The sequence below is a fragment of the Peromyscus californicus genome, unplaced genomic scaffold (genome assembly GCF_007827085.1).
Source record: "Peromyscus californicus insignis strain IS unplaced genomic scaffold, ASM782708v3 Scaffold_12__1_contigs__length_115047231, whole genome shotgun sequence".
Classification (NCBI taxonomy): Eukaryota; Metazoa; Chordata; class Mammalia; order Rodentia; family Cricetidae; genus Peromyscus; species Peromyscus californicus.
The window spans coordinates 87,393,437-87,409,853 of record NW_026294413.1 but is presented as its reverse complement, the minus strand read 5'-3'; the positions used below and the strand labels follow the sequence as shown (position 1 = coordinate 87,409,853).

General features: G+C 42.5%; 1 long non-coding RNA gene across 1 annotated transcript in view; it reads right to left on the bottom strand.

Moving 5' to 3' along the window:
• Window positions 1–16,179, bottom strand: part of LOC128107634 (uncharacterized) — a 119,926-nt gene extending 103,747 nt beyond the window's left edge. The window contains exon 1 of the long non-coding RNA XR_008217163.1: window positions 16,101–16,179. This is a non-coding gene — a long non-coding RNA (uncharacterized LOC128107634). The remainder of the gene's footprint in view (window positions 1–16,100) is intronic.
• Window positions 16,180–16,417: the final 238 nt, after the last annotated feature.

Sequence of the window (16,417 nt, the reverse complement as noted above, 5' to 3'; positions counted from 1 at the left end):
TCCCCCTAATGATTTGACTTTAAGATGGTGAACTCAGTAAAGACCCTATCTCCATTTATGGTCACATTCTGAGGATCTGGCTTAATAGACACAGATCTGAGCCCTTGGCTTCCTGCTGAAGTATCAAGGCTCTTGTGACCCAAGGCAAAGGATCACACTGGGTGTGGGGGGCCAGCCCCCACTTTTATGAATAGGGTACTCTTGAGCAGGGAGAGGTGAGAAATATTTAGATAGAGATACCTAGCGGACAAGAGGAAAAGACAGAAACACAGGATAGCCTCGGGAGGGCCTGGGTCAAAACCCACCAGCCCGGAACTTTATTCAAAAGGGCTTTTTATAACAATGCCAAGGAGCAAGGTAAAAGACCTCCCCCTAGCTAGTTACAGCCAAGTGTAGACCCTTCCAAACAGCTGGTACCCAGGCCCGTGGTCCAAATATCCTCTTATGCAGTCCTGCTGGGTAAAGCCATTAGGAAACCTCGGTGGGCTCCAACAACTGGAGACACATAGTTAGGAATAGAAATAGTTTATTTAGAAAGGGAAAAGATTGTTGATAATAAGAGTAGGCTAATGAGCTAAAGGTAAAACACCAAAAGATGTGGACCATGAGGCCCATGACCCGCTCTATAGGACTTTTACATAATACCAGCCTCTCCCATATTTTTAGAGTGTGGGCTTCTCCCATGCATGCTGTGTTAATTACATGAAGTTTCAGGTGGAGAATGGCTTCCAGTCCTCTCTGTAAACTAACCTTAGAATGCACTATGTTAATGGAGTCCCAGGTGGGGAAGGACTTTCAGTGTTTCTCTGTAAACTGGCTTTTTTTTCATATGTCAACCTATTTTATACATTATACATACATATAAAACCTTAGTTTTTGAAGAACTTCATACACAACACAGTGCTCATGTGTCAATCTTGGTGTAGGTTTCTCTAGTCTCTGCTCGACTGCTACACTGGGACTTAGAACTGTAGTTGCTGGTCGGTGGTGGCGCACGCCTTTAATCCCAGCACTCAGGAGGCAGAGGCAGGTGGATCTCTGTGAGTTTGAGGCCAGCCTGATGATCTACAGAGCAAGTTCCAGGGAAGGCACCAAAACTACACAGAGAAACCCTGTCTCGGAAAGAAAAAAAAGAAAGAAAGAAAGAAAGAAAGAAAGAAAGAAAGAAAGAAAGAAAGAAAGAAAGAAAGAAAGCAAGCAAGCATATGAGTTTATGGGGTTGGTTGCACACATCTGTACTCCCAGAACTCAGGAGGCTGAAGCAGGACTTGAAGACTTCTTTAGCCTGGACTACATCTTAAGACCCTGCCCCCAAATAAATAATTCCTTTATCCATTTATGGGGGTGAATATAATTTAACTACAACAAATAATTTTTAAAGTTTTGCAGCCCTGGCTGAGGATAAAGTGTTCTAAATCTGTGCCAATACTTGCTATTATTTATTTTGTTATTACAGCCTTCCTAACGAATGAGAACTGCTGTCTTGCCATGGTGTAGATACATTTTCATTATAACCTTTGATGCCAAAATACTGTGCTTATTGGCCATAGCCATCTGTATATCTTGTTTAAAAAAAATACTATTTTTGGTTGTGAGCCTAGCCTTTAACGGCTGAACCATCTCTCCAGAGCCAGGTGGATCTCTGTGAGTTCGAGGCCAGCCTTGACTACCAAGTGAGTTCCAGGAAAGGTGCAAAGCTACACAGAGAAACCCTGTCTCGAAAAACCAAAAAAAAAAAAAAAAAAAAAAAAAAATACTATTTTATTAGTTTGGGTGTTTTGTCAGCATGTATGTCTATGCATCACTTGCATGCAGTGCCCGGGGAGGCCAGAAGAGGGTGTCTGATGCCCTGCAACTGGAACTATAGACAGTTGTGAGTGGCCATGTGGGGGCTTCAGAATGAACCCAGGTTCTCTGAAAAAGCAGCCAGTGTTCTTAATTGCTGAGACCTCTCTCCAGCCCTGCTGTATATCTTCTTGTAAGAAATGCTTATTCAGACCATTGCCCATTTGAAACTGGATTACTTGCTTTGATATTTTAATTACTCATATATTCTAAACACATGTGTCCCTTGATTGACAGCGTTTTCTTTCCATCATGAAAGAATGTTGGATTCAGCAAATGCATTTCTCCAATCATTAAGGTGATGGTATAATCTTGTCTTTTTACATTGATTTAAGGTATGTCTTAGTTACTTTTCTGTTGCTGTGATAAGACACAATGACCAAGGCAACTTATAGCAGAAAGGGTTTATTTGGGTTTACTGCCTCTTAGGGTGAGTCCATGACCATCACGGCAGGAGCATGGCAGCAGGCAGGCACGGCACTGGAACAGCAGCTGAGAGTTTACATCTTGATTCAAAAGCATGAAGCAGAGAGAGCTAACTGGAAGCGGTGTGGGCTTTTGAAACTCCAAAGCCTGCCCTCTGTGACACACCTCCTCCAACAAGAGCACGGCTCCTAATCCTTCCCAAAGAGTTCCACCAACTGGGGCCCAAGCATTCAAACTCATGAACCTAGGGGAGCCATTCTCATTTAAAGCACAGGACGGTGAACTAAACTTGCATTCCTAGGCGAAATCCCGCTGGCGATCCCAGCGCTTGGTATAACTCTGTTGAAACAGAGAATCTGTAACTCAAGCTGGCCTCAAATTCTTGATCCCCTGCCTCAACAGAAAGATGACTCCCCCCGCCCCGCCCCCCCCCCGCCCCCGCACACTCTGCTCCCCTTAGTCAGAGTTACTGAAGGTTTATGAAAATTTGGTTAATTTTTTAGAGAACTGAGTCCAGGTTTCATTCTCCTTCTCCATTTCTTTTCTGTTCTCTATTTAATTTCTTTACATGCTTGCTTTTATTTCATTCTGTCCTTTAGTTTCTTTTTCTCATGTTTGTTTGTTTGTTTGTTTGTTTTGTGCCTGGAATCACACACTAGGCTACCACTCTACCACTGAGCTACATCCCCAGGCCTCTCTAGCATCTTAAAGTGGAAGGTTAGGTTGTTAGTTTGAAGTCTTCCTCTCTTCCTTCTTTTTTAAAGACAGGGATCTCACATTGCACAGGCTGTACTCGAACTTACTATGTAGCCAAGACTGGCTTTGGGCATCTGACCACTCCACCTCCATCTCCGAGGTGCTGGGATTACTGGGGCCGTTGCACCCAGCCCTTTTTTCCAGTTTTTTAAATATAGGCATTTGAACTTGTACATTTTCTTCACCACTGCTTTGCTGAATGACATGTATCCAGGTGTGGACCTCCTTGTCTTTATCTTATTGGGCATGATAGACTGTTTTTTCTTCAATTTGGGGATTTGTCGTCTTCTTCTTCCCCCGTGACTGCCATTATACATAGGTTTGCACAGTTTGGCGTAGTTGACAGTGCTCCCACCCCCCTTTTCTTTATTTTTTTCTTTCTTTTTTCCCTTAAACAACTATTATTGGGTTGGGGATTTAGCTCAGTGGTAGAGCACTTGCCTAGCAAGCTCAAGGCCCTGGGTTCGGTCCTCAGCTCTGAAGAAAAAAAAAACTATTATTTCTGAGAGTTCCATGGTTCTGGCTAGGAGTCCAAGATCAAGGTACCAGCATGATTTTTCTATTATTCATATTGGGTAATCATAAGTGGTAGTTTGAATGTAATTGGCCCCCATATGTTCACAGGGAGTGGCACTATTAGGAGGTGTGACCTTGTTGAAGTAGGTGTGGCCTTGTTGGAAGAAGTGTGTTGTTGTTTGTTTTTGCTCTTTTGGGGGGCCCACCACCCAGCTCCCAAATAAGTTAAACATGAAGGCTTATTCTTAATTATAAGTGCCTAGCCTTAGCTTGGCTTGTTGCTTGCCAGCTTTTCTTAACTTTAAATTATCCCAGCTACCTTTTGCCTCTGGGCTTTTAACTTTCTCTTACTTCTGTATACCTTACTTTCACTCTTACTCCGTGGCTGGCTGTGTGGCTGGGTGGCTGTGTGGCTGTGTGGCTGGGTGGCTGTGTGGCTGTGTGGCTGGGTGGCTGTGTGGCTGTGTGGCTGGCCCCTAGCATCCTCCTCTCCTTGTTCTCTCCTTTTTTCTTCTCCTCCCAGATTTCCCCTTCTATTTATTCTTTCTGCCCGCCAGCCCCACCTATCCTTTCTCCTGCCTCAATATTGGCCATTTAGCCCTTTATTACACCATCAGGTGTTTTAGACAGGCAAAGTAACACAGCTTCGCAGAGTTAAACAAATGCAACATAAAAGAATGCAACACATCTTTGCATCATTAAACAAATATTCCACAGTATAAACAAAAGTAATACATCTTAAAATAATATTCTACAACAGTGTGTCACTGTAGGGGCAGGCTTTGAGAGCTCCAACGCTTAAGCTACACCTAATTCAGTTCACTTCCTGTTGCCTGTTGATCAAGATGTAGGACTCTCAGCTCTTTCTCCAGCATCATGTCTGCTTGCACACTGCCCTGTCCTACCATGATGATAACAGACTAAACCTCTGAACTGTAAGCCACCTCAATTACATGTTTTCCTTTAGAAGAGTTATCGCAGTCAGGGTGTCTATTCACAGCTATCAAAATCCTAACTAACACACTCAATTTACCAAACTTTAAGTTTATGATACTTTTTTCTACCTGTTTAGGTTGGCTACTGAGACACACAAGTAAATTTTCATTTTTATTCTCTATAGTTTTCAGTCCAGTATTTTTTTATTGGTTCCTCTCTTCCCTCCCCTCCCTCCCTCCCTCCTCTCTCTCTCTCTCTCTCTCTCTCTCTCTCTCTCTCTCTCTCTCTCTCTCTCTCTCTCTCTCTGTATAGTCAGTGTCTCTCATGGAATCTGGACATCACAGTCAGATTAGGCCTGGCTGCCTGACCAGCAACACCCAGGGAAACCTTTCTCCTCCTCTCTAACACTGGGATTACAGACACAGTGTGCTTAGCTTTTTCACACAGGGCTCAAGCTCGGGTCCTCCTGCTTGTGCAGACAGTTCCTCCATTTCCCCAACTCTCTCCTTATGTTCGCTCTACTTTTCTTACTTGAGACAAGGTCTTGTTATGTAGTTCAGATACAGTCCTTCTGCCTCAGTTTCTCAAGTGTGTTCAAGAATCAAAGGTGTTCAGCGCCAGGGCATCACAAAATAACTTCTGTCATTGGTATTGTTATTTATGGAGACTCATTCTTTACTCCTGTAGACATTGTTTCCTTTGGCTATTTGAATGTATTTAAAATTCTTGATTTGACACCTTTATGTAGGAAGTGTTGTATGGCAGTTTCCTCCAGGATAGAGGGGGAGAATCATGAGACCCCAGAGGCAAATAAAACACCACATGGCTGGTGTCTAAGAAGATGAAAACTAGTAAGATCCTCAGAGGCCTCTCCCTAGCGTTATAGGAGTAAACAGTTTCCAGTGGAGGAGGCTCTGAGCACCCAAGATGCAAAGGAGAGACTCCCACAGTCAGCCACGTGCAAGCTGACAGAGCTCTGGGGTTGCACCTTCAATGCCTTGTCACCTGTGTTGGAGGGCGGCTTTCAATGATGCAGCTGGGGTGTTGTTGTTGTTGTCATGGCTTCTGAGTTGTTACTGCCCCTGTGAGTAACCCCTCACCTCCTGTTAGTAATTCCCATTAAAAATTCATCCAAAATGACAACTTCATGACGCATTCCTCCAAGTAAAAGGTAGAAGCTGGCCGTGGTGGCACATGCCATAATCCCGATACACAGCAGGCAGAGGCAGGAAGATCGTGAATTTTAGAACAGCCTGAGCTACATAGTAAGACCCTTGTCCAGAAAAACATGTGTGTGTGCATATATATATATAAAGAAAGAGAAAGGGTGGAGGAAGGCAGGGAGGAAATGAGGAGGGGGCGGAGATGAGGAGATGGCGTGGAGGAAAGGAGAAAAGAAAGGAAAGAAGGAAAACCAGGACTGCCTTATGGCTGAAAAGTATGGAAAGACCAAGCCCTGGGGCAATGAATCAATAGGGTTCCAAACCCCGACATGTTTGTCCCCACACTGGCCATCTACCTCTGACATCCAGTATAGTTTCCTTTGTGAACTGTCATAGCGTCACTGGACAACTTGACACAAACCTAAGGTCACCTGGGAAGATGGAACCTCAACTGAAGAACTGCCCAGATCAGACTGACATGTGGCTATGTCTGCAAAGCATTTTCTTAATTGCTAATTGATGTAGGGGGGCCCAGCCCACTGTGGGCAGTGCCATCCCTAGGCAGGTGGGCCTGGGCTGTGTAAGAAAACTAGCTAAGTCAGAGGGGGCAAACCAGTAAAGCAGGGTTCTCTCATGGGCGCTCCTTCAGTTCCTGCATTCAGATTCTTGCTTTGAGCCCCTGTCCTGGTGTCCCTGGATGACAGACTATATTCCTTTGGGTCAGAGTGGTTTCTTACAGCAACACAAGGCAGAATCTACTATGGTGATATTTTATTTGTACTGAAATGTGACTTGTATGTTAATAAATAAAGTTGCCTGGGGGTCAGAGCTATTAACAAGTCATAGTGAAAGCTGGGCGGTAGTGGTGCACACCTTTAATCCCAGCACTTGGTAGGCAGAGCTAGGTAGATCTCTGTGTGTTCAAGGATACAGCCAGCATTGGAGACACACGCCTTTAATCTTAATACCAACCATAGAAAACCTGGAGGTCTGTACAGACAGGCAGTGACTAGGAGGTCATGTGGTTGGGTTTGCAACAAATGAGAAGGCAGAACAGAAACTCTATAAAAAAGACAGACACAGGAAGTAGGTCTCTTTCGGAGAGGTACAGCAACAGTGAAGGGTAAGGTTTTTAGCTCTTAGCTATTGCTCTGACCTCTTGGCTTTCATCTCTGTATTGGCTCTGTGTTTCTTATTTAATAAGATGGTTGGTTTCATCTACAATCTACTCTACTCTGTCCAAGGGATGCATATAAAATCCATTGCTAGCCAGGCATGATGGCTCACACCTAGAATCCTGGCACTTTGGAAGCTGAGACAGAGGAGTGCTTTGAATATGAGGCCAGTCTTTGGGCCACATAGTGGGTTCTAAGCTAGATCAAGCTAAACAAAAAAAACAAACAAAAAAAAAACCCAGAGCTGTCGAGATGGTTCAACAGGTACAAGTAGTTACCCAGAAAACTGGACAACCTGCGTACAATCTTCAGAACCCAAAGTAGGAGAGAACCAACTCTCAAATGTTGAGTTCTGACCTCTACATATGCATCAGGACATGCATGGCATGTGCATGTGTGCACACAAAGAAACAAAAATCATAATATCAGACTGCTCAGCACATGTACAAGTGCGCACACACACAATCACAATAGGGGCTAGAGAGATGCCCCGGTGGTTGGGAACACTGACTATTCTTCCAGAGGACCCTGGTTTGACTCTCAGCACCCTTGGGTCTGTAACTCCAGTTCCAGGGCATCCAACACCCTCTTCTGGCTTCTTCAGGCACCATACACACACACATGGTACAAGACATACATGCAAGCACACTATTTACACATATTAAATAAAAACAAATGTTTAAAAAATAGTAATAATAGCATCAGAATACTCAGCTCCAAATGGGACCCGATGGGTTAAAAAAACAAACAAACATGAAGTTGGATGGGTAAGGAGGTGAGGCTGGACCTGGGAGGCGTTGGGGGTGAATATGAGCAAAAAAATTTATACATCATAGGAAATTATCAAATAATTAATACAATATTACTTTAAGTAAATAAACACACACACACACACACACAAAAATTCTTTGCTCCTCGATAGCCTAATTGGCAAACTATAGCTACTGGCCAGATCCCCATGCCTCTCTGACAGAGGAAGCCTGCTAGCCTTAGGTAGCTTCTGTATACTGAGAAGAAAAGGAGAGAGCTAAATTGGTTTACATTCCCAGAATGCTGAGCAAAAGTTAAGGGAAAAAAAAAAAAAAACAGCATTGGGCAAGTCCTATCAAGAAGGCAGCGTGGCACAGCAAAAGCAAATGAGAAGAAAATGTGGGGGAAAGTTTAAGGATTGCCAGGAGGAAGGAGGAGCTATGAGCTTGCCAGAGTCAGGATGAGGGATGGATCTTTGGGCCTCAGTGGGGATGCTATTTGTGATCAATCCCTAGCAAATAAGAGAATCTCCTCCCTTCACCCACCTCAAATTAAAAGAACACAAAACTTAGATTCTAAGCATCAGAGGTTAGGGCTACCGTGGTCAACCAAGCTTTCTCTCCACTCCCAGAACAAGAAGCCACTGTAGGTCAGCTACAGGAGATAAAACCCAGGGACAGAGCAGGGGCAAAGGGGGAAGCATCACCCACTCCTTGCTATGGATATTGCTCTGTATAAATAAAATGTTGATTGGCCAGTAGCCAGGCAGGAAGTATAGGCGAGACAAGCAGAGAAGAGAATTCTGGGAACAGGAAGGCTGAGTCAGAGAGACACTATCAGTCACCACCATGACAAGCAAGATGTAAGGTACCAGTAAGCCATGAGCCACATGGCAACTTATAGATTAATAGAAATGGGTTAATTTAAGATAAAAGAAGTAGACAACAAGAAGCCTGCCACAGCCATACAGTTTATAAGTAATATAAGCGTCTGAGTGATTATTTTATACGTGGGTTATGGGACTGTGGGGGCTTGGTGGGACCTAGAGAAAAGCTCTCCAGCTACAATTCCTGTCTAAGGGACTAGGGGTTTTAGCTCTGATTCAGTACTAGCTATTCTAATTATTAGACTGACATAAAATGTGAGGCCCAAGGAAAGACAAAGAAGCTGTGGTGCTTGCCCATCCATTCAGAAGTGTGGAAGAACTAAACCACTGAACACACGGAAAGGACTGGAGGAGACACAGATGAAATTACTCATCGCAACTTATAATTCACATTGTTCCACACAATGCTGCCTACGGAAATGGTTTAGAATAATATCTGAGATGTAATTTGTGCTAAATAAACATTAGCTACCTGTTATCTGTCCACTGTCTTGCATAATGACATGCACACAGTTAAGACCCTGTGAAAGTTATTCAAAGCAAGATGGATGGGTTATTGAATGGATCTCTAAGATCTAGAGCAAAAACCAACATGCCAAACCTTGAAGCTCCCTCTTTCCTGGATTTTATAATTCCGCAGCTTGTTACAAATGGAAAGGTAATAACTTAAATTACATACACACACACACACACACACACACACACACACACACACACACACCCCTGACCATTATCATAGCAACAAGGAAAGCCCTTAAGGAAGCCCCAAATTGCTCAGAGAATCAAGGAAAACCATTTCCTTTACTGGATTGTCGTTTTTAAAACAGTGTATTCATCCGTAAAGCTGAAATGCTATTTTTCAAGGGTCTGAGTTAGAGAAAATAAGTTGCTCATAGAGTATTCCTGGCTACTATGTAGACTATCTCCTCAGCTTCTCTGGGCCCCTGTAGATCCTTAGGCCTTACACATAGGTTAGGGAGATGGACACGGTGGAAAAAGAGCTGAAGGAACCAACCACAGAAATCCTTACCCGTGATGCTTCATGACTAAGTTGATGCTCTTTGAATCGTGTGTGTGTGTGTGTGTGTGTGTGTGTGTGTGTGTGTGTGTGTGTGTGTGTTTGGAAATTCTCTGCACTCATGCCCATTATCTTTTAGAAGGCAGTTCTTCTTGTATTTTGTTGTATTTAAACTTAAAGATATTTCCTATTTTCATGATTTCTTCATGCTTTCTACTTCAGAGCACTTTCTAGAGAAGGCAACAATCACTGATTTGTATTCTAATATGTTTCCTGTCAAAAAGATACAACCTCTTTACACCTTCTAAATTCTTTCAAAGGCAGCAGGTTAGATCAACCACAAATGTCTGTTTTGTTTTGAGGATGTATTTTTTTGGGTTATTTATCATCCAAATTCATAAATTTTCTTGATTTATAGGTCATTTTTCAAGTATGGTCAAAATACTGATGAGGTGATTCTACTGTTCAACAGTCTGCTACCCAAAAAGGGGGCTAGCCAGTCCATAGACCTATTTTAGCTCTTTTTTAAAATTCAGCAATATGATAGAACTCTAGAATAGGGAAAATTACTGAAAATAACTGTCTCTGCAACATTGCCAATAGATCATTCGCAAAATTTGAATGGATTAGACCTCACTTTATCAGTGTTCAAGTCTTTTTATCTTATCAACAAGGAGTTTAAAGCTATATACTCTTCATTCTTACTAAACACAATTTTACTTAGAAAAACCAAAAACACTGATGTAACTAACTCAAGTGGCAAGCCACATGTGTACTAACAGGCACAAATGCAGCAAGGCACAGCTAGAGAGTGCCTTGTGAATTCAAACTGCCTTTTGAATATACTCGAAAAGTTAACAACGTAGTAAATCTCCTAATTACAAAAATTAGTATGTGAGTACACACACATACAAAATAAATGTAAATTTTTAAATATTTCTTTTTTCTTGATCAGATGATGGAAGAGTCACAAAAACGTACTTAGTCATGGGGCTGGTGAGGAAGCTCCGCAGGTTCAGGTGCTTATTGAGCAAGCACAGTGACTTGTGTTCGACCCTGGGCTCCACATAAAGGTGGAAGGAAAGAACCGAATCCACAGGTTATCTCTGACAGATGTGCACCACGGAACATGCCCGAATTGTGTGTGGTGGTAGAAAACATGGGTCAGTGGGTCCTGGCCATGGAACTTGGGTCTCAGGCTTGGCACTAAGCACATTTATTTGCTGAGCCATCTCATTAAGGCCAGACAGAAATAGTTTAAAGAGTTATTCACACCATTAGGATGAACTCTCAGTTTTTAACAAGTACAACTTTCAACAAAAAGTATTATTTATTTCTAACTATAAAAAGAAAGCATGTTTGTTGTGGAAAATGGTAAACTAAAAAAAAAAAAAAAAAACCCAAAGGAAAACTTACAGCTTCTATGTCACCCTATTAATATATTTCTATACAAATATACTTGTTTTTGCATTTCTATATTGCATATGTTGTTGTGTATGTTGTGTATTCACTCTCTTTAATTGAATGTGAATGATTTTCCATTATTTTAATGTATAGGATGCTACTGTATTCCAAAATTTAATCCTCTACTATGTAATGAACTACAACTTGCTTTTTTTATTGTTTCTAACAGGACCAGGAAAAATATCCTTGCACACAAATCTCTCTGAATATTCCTCATTGTTTCTTTAAACTAAATCCCAAACTTGAAAACACTGGGTTAAAGATATGAACATTTCCAAAGGTTGTGGTGAAACATGTAAGGCAGCATGATTTCTCTGGAACCTTGTATTTCTAACAGTGACCTGACTGGAATGACAAGAGGCAAATTCTGGGTGTCTTCCCCATGTAGAACAGCCCCGGAGATGGATTCCTAATTCCTGCTAAGCCTACCAAATCCCAGTGTGAACTGTTTACGCTGTCACCTCCCTCAAACAGGATTCTGAGCACAGCTGTCTAGCATGCCAGACTCTTGTGCTCGCCACACACTTGCTCTCTCCCCTGAAACCAGGGCTGCATGGCAGAGGATGAAAGAGACCAGACAGGTCAGGACCCAAGGAGACTACCAGCATTTCCCCTTGCCTTTCCACTGCTCAGCACATATGGTCCCCGGCATACTTGTGAAATATCTGTCTGAACTTGAAAGATGGGGTGCCACTAAGGAATACCTAAATACATTCAAGGAAAATGAAAGACTATCAAGCAACACTTCTTCAGCTGCCAGATTCCAGTTTCAATTTCGGCTTCGGACTTCCCATTGAAACCAAGATGGGGTTCTACAGCAAAGGAAACGAATTACTCCTAAATTCGGACAATGGTTTTCTCAAGGTCAGACCCATCTCTGACTTGGGTGATAATTACTATGTTTGATGCTGTAACAACATACCAGACAGAGGCAACTGTAGGGATGAGAGGTTAATGTGGACTTGGAGGGTACAGGGAAGGCATGGCTGCTGCAGCAACTTGACTCATGAGATGGAAATGTGAGCCTGACTTCTTCACATCTTAGTCAATCAAGAAAGAGAGAACAAACCAGAAATGGACTGGGCTGTAACCCAAAGGCCCTTCTGCTAATGGCCTACATCTGCTAGTTCTGCATCATGTCCCAAAGGTTCCACAACCTCCCAAAACAATGCTACCAGCCAGAGAACACTCATCCATGGGCCAGAAGAACAAAATTTTCCTTAAGAGACTAAAGCATAACTCATTTTCCCTGACCCTATCATTAAACGGACAGAGTGTCAATGAAAATACGGTCCTATTCATCTGTTCAGTCATGAACAGATTTAAAGTAGAACCTTTGCTGCCACATAAATGTGTTTTTAAATCACCCACTATTCAAACTCTCTTTTCTGCTCATAAGTAATAATGTGTGCTGACTACTGTAGCTGGAGTTTTCCCCAGTCCCACCTGGGCCCACAGCCACTCAGACCCAAGTAAACACACAGAGACTTATATTACTTATAAACTATATGATCGTGGCAGGCTTCTTGCTATTTAGTTCTTATATCTTAAATGAACCCATTTTTATTAATCTATAAGTTGCCACGTGGCTTGTGGCTTACCGGTACTTTATATCTTACTTTACGGCAGCGGCTGGCAGCATCTCCTGACTCTGTTCTGCCTTTCAACTTCCTCCTCTCTAGCTAGAATGTTCTGCCTAACCCTATTCTGCCTGACCATTGGCCAAACAGCTTTATTTATCAACCTATCAGAGCAACACAAATACACAGTGTACAGAAAGACATTCACCCATCAGACTACACAAGAAGACAGGAGTTGTTCTGCCTACACACAGACAACATCATTTTTAAAGGTTGAACCCAAGCAGTGGCTGATGATCTAAGACCTAATCTACTATGCTGATTTGGAAAATACATGTAACATCTTCCACTTTTGTCAAAGAGGATTAAGTAATATGTACTAACTCTCCTTCAGAGGACAGCTAAAAGGATCTGAACAACACAAGAAAGATGGCTTTAAAAATTAAAGAGCTAATGATTGAATGAGGAACTGCTTGGCCAATGTCCAAGAGAATCCAGGCTTGGTGGCAACCGTAACTGTAGCACCAAGGAGGATGAAGAAGGAGGGCCAGCCTGGCCTAAATGGTGTGAACTCATCTCAAAAAAAAGACTCAGTTTATCTGGATGCAGTGGCACACACCTGTTCTCCCAGCACTGAGAGGTTAGAGGTGGGAAGAGTGTGAGTCTGAGGCTAGCCTGAAGTTACACAGGAGGACCCTATTTCAAAAAAGTATGAAGGAAGCCAGGCAGTGGTAGCTCATGCCTTTAATCCCAGCACTCGGGAGGCAGAGGCAGGTGGATCTCTGTGAGTTCGAGGCCAGCCTGGTCTACAAAGCGAGTTCCAGGAAAGGCACCAAAACAACACAGAGAAATAAGTATGAAGAAGCAAGATGGCTCCAAGGACAAGGGGTTTTGACACCAAGCCTTTTTTTCCTGAGTTAGATTCCCTGGATCCACATGATAGAAAAGAATCAGTTCCCAAAAATTGTCCTCTTATCTCCACATGCATGCAGTGGCATGTACACACACACACACACACACACACACACACACACACACACACACAAACATAAAAAATAAATAATAGTTCTGAGAGAATATCAGAACCGAGAGAATATCCTAGAGTTTACCTGTCAGTGCTATGCCAGCCCCACTAAGGCACAGAGTCAAACCTTGGAATCTTGTTGCAGGGACACCATGGTGTATGCACTGCATCTTTTTATTTCAATATTACTATAGGTGTTAGAGAAAAACAACACAAGATGCAAGAACCATAGAATGTATTGTACCAAGTCAGTGTGTTAATAAAAGCAGTAAAAACTATAGTACTTGAAGTCATACAGCACTTAATCTGTATTCTAATTTATTAAATATAAAGATTTGTCAGGAGCCAAGTAGCCTAACTGATTCTCATGGGAAAAAGCTGTGTACCTAACCTTCCGTTAACAGTTTCAATAGCAACCATTTTTCAACAAAACCACAGTATGTACCTTTTGATCAACTCCCTGAAACATAATGGTTTGCTGTATGGTCCGTTGATCAGGCCCTGGAACAAAGAGACCTTTTCCTGAACCCTACCTTACCCTAACTTCCTCCTAGTAACTTTCCATACCCCTATCTACTTCTCCTAGCCCCTAGCATATATAAGCCTGATTCCCCTTGCAATAAACGAGACCTTGACGTGACTCAGACTGACTTTGTCTTCTTTTATGCGCCTGGTCTCCTTTCTCTCTCGCCCTCATTGATCTTTCAGGAGGTGCCTCCTCGGGTCTCATCAAATAACCTGGCCCGCGGGACGGGGCAAAGATTGATGATATATTGAAGTCTATGACATGCTAATGAAATATATACTCTTATTTCTTGTACTTCATAATTAGGAATATAAAGTTAAAAAAAAAAAGCAAGGTCTTACACTGCATTCCACATTGGCCTGAGATTCATGGCAATTCCTCTGCCTCCACCTCCCAGACAAAATGAAAAAAGGATTCAGTGTAGCTGGGATTACATGCTTGATTGAGCCTTCGCACTTGGCTTGGAAAGCATTTGTGGACTACAGAACACAATTTTGAAAAAAAAAATAAATTCAATACTTACATCTCTAATGGTTTTACTGTGAAAACTGAGGCCAATACATTCCATTTACCACTATTACGGTCTGCATTAGTCAGTGGAATAGTTAGAACTAGATGGATGTAAAAGGTTACAAATTACCATTTGAGTGATTATTTCTCCTTTAGTAACGAAACTTGCACTAGTTTGTGACAAAAGCAAAAGGAAGGGTCTGTTGTCACTCACATTACAGGGCAGTCTGTCCCCGTGAGGGAGTCAACTTCAGGAGTTTTAGGCAGCTGCATCTGTACTCATTGCAACTGCAGTCAAGAAGCAGAGGAATGCCTATGCTCAGCCTGCTTTCAGCTTTCCTTCAGTCTGGGACTCCTGCCCACGGAATGGTACTGCCACATTTAGGGAGAATCTTCCCACTCAACCAGCCTAATTTAATAACCCCTCACAGGCATGCCCAGAGATTTGTTTCCACGGTGGTTCCAAATCCCATCAAATTGACTATCAATATTAACTGCCACAGGACCAAAAAGTTAACAGATATTTAAGGTTATTTTTATTTTGTTGATGTGAATGCCATGGTGTTGGGGTGACACAGAGGTCAGAACAGGGCATCAGATCTCTTGGAGCTGTCGTCATAGGTGGCTAGGAGCCACCTGACATGGGTGCAGGGTAGTGAACTTGCCTGCTCTAGCTACCATTCTGAAGGACCTGGCTCCCTGGCCAGGGGCTGCTGCAGAGATCAGACGGTAACCCACTTAAGAGACACTCAGAAGGGTTTTCTAGGGTGTCTAGAAGAGAAAAACTGGATAGCAGTTCTGCAACTTTGAGAAACCTGAGATACATTCAAATAGTTTCTAGAAAAGATTTACCTTTCTATAACGAGCACTATGGTTGACTATATCTCAGTGTAGTATCTCCACTTGTATGTAGAGTTAGACTACAGGACACAGAGACTGTATCTTAAGAAGCTCTGCATGAGGTCCTTATGACTTGGTTTCCTTATCTGTAAAATGGGAATAAGAGAGCCCCCTTATTAGCACTGAGATTTAAATGAATTAACACATAAAAACACTTTCAGAATACTGTCTGGCACAGGATGTTACACAAACATTACTGTTTAGGTGATAATTGAATCAATAAATATGCACAGACTATGCCCCCATTCATCCACTCAACAAACATTTTCTGAGTGCCTTTGTTGTGGGAATCTTTCTAGAATACACACTCAGACACCAGTGAGAGTAGAAGAGAGACTTCACCAGTGGCCCACAGGCTAGTTCCTGCAAGGCCACCGTACTGTGTCATTTGCATTCTTGTGTTAACCTCTAAAACCACAAGGGGAGTGACCAAGCAAGCACCATTTTACAGAGATGTACATGGCAGTGGGCAGGTGGGCAGGGACAAACAACAAACTCTTCCAGCTACTTCTCCAGGTCACTCTGCTCAGGTAGCAAGTGAGGTCACGGCTGGCAAACAGGCAGTACAAGCAGTACTTTAAGGAAATCACTAAATAGATCAGTGCCTAATAACTGGTCTTTTTACCTTATTCCACTTCACCTTTTCCGTGCCAGTCCATAGATGCCGTTTTATTAGACCGGTCGTGTATAGCAGGGATTGACTGCAAACAGTAAATGCAAGCCACATGTGTAATTTACATTTTTCTAGTAGTCACATCAAGATGCAAAAAGATAAAATTAGTTTTAATAAAATACTTTATTTATTTTTCTGGTTTTGAGGCAGTTTCACTGGTCTTTCAGATTACCAGGGTTCGATTCCCAGCAGGCACACGGCAGCTTACAACCGTCTGTGACTCCAGTTCCAGGGGATCTGACACCCCCTTCTGGCCTCCATGGGCACCA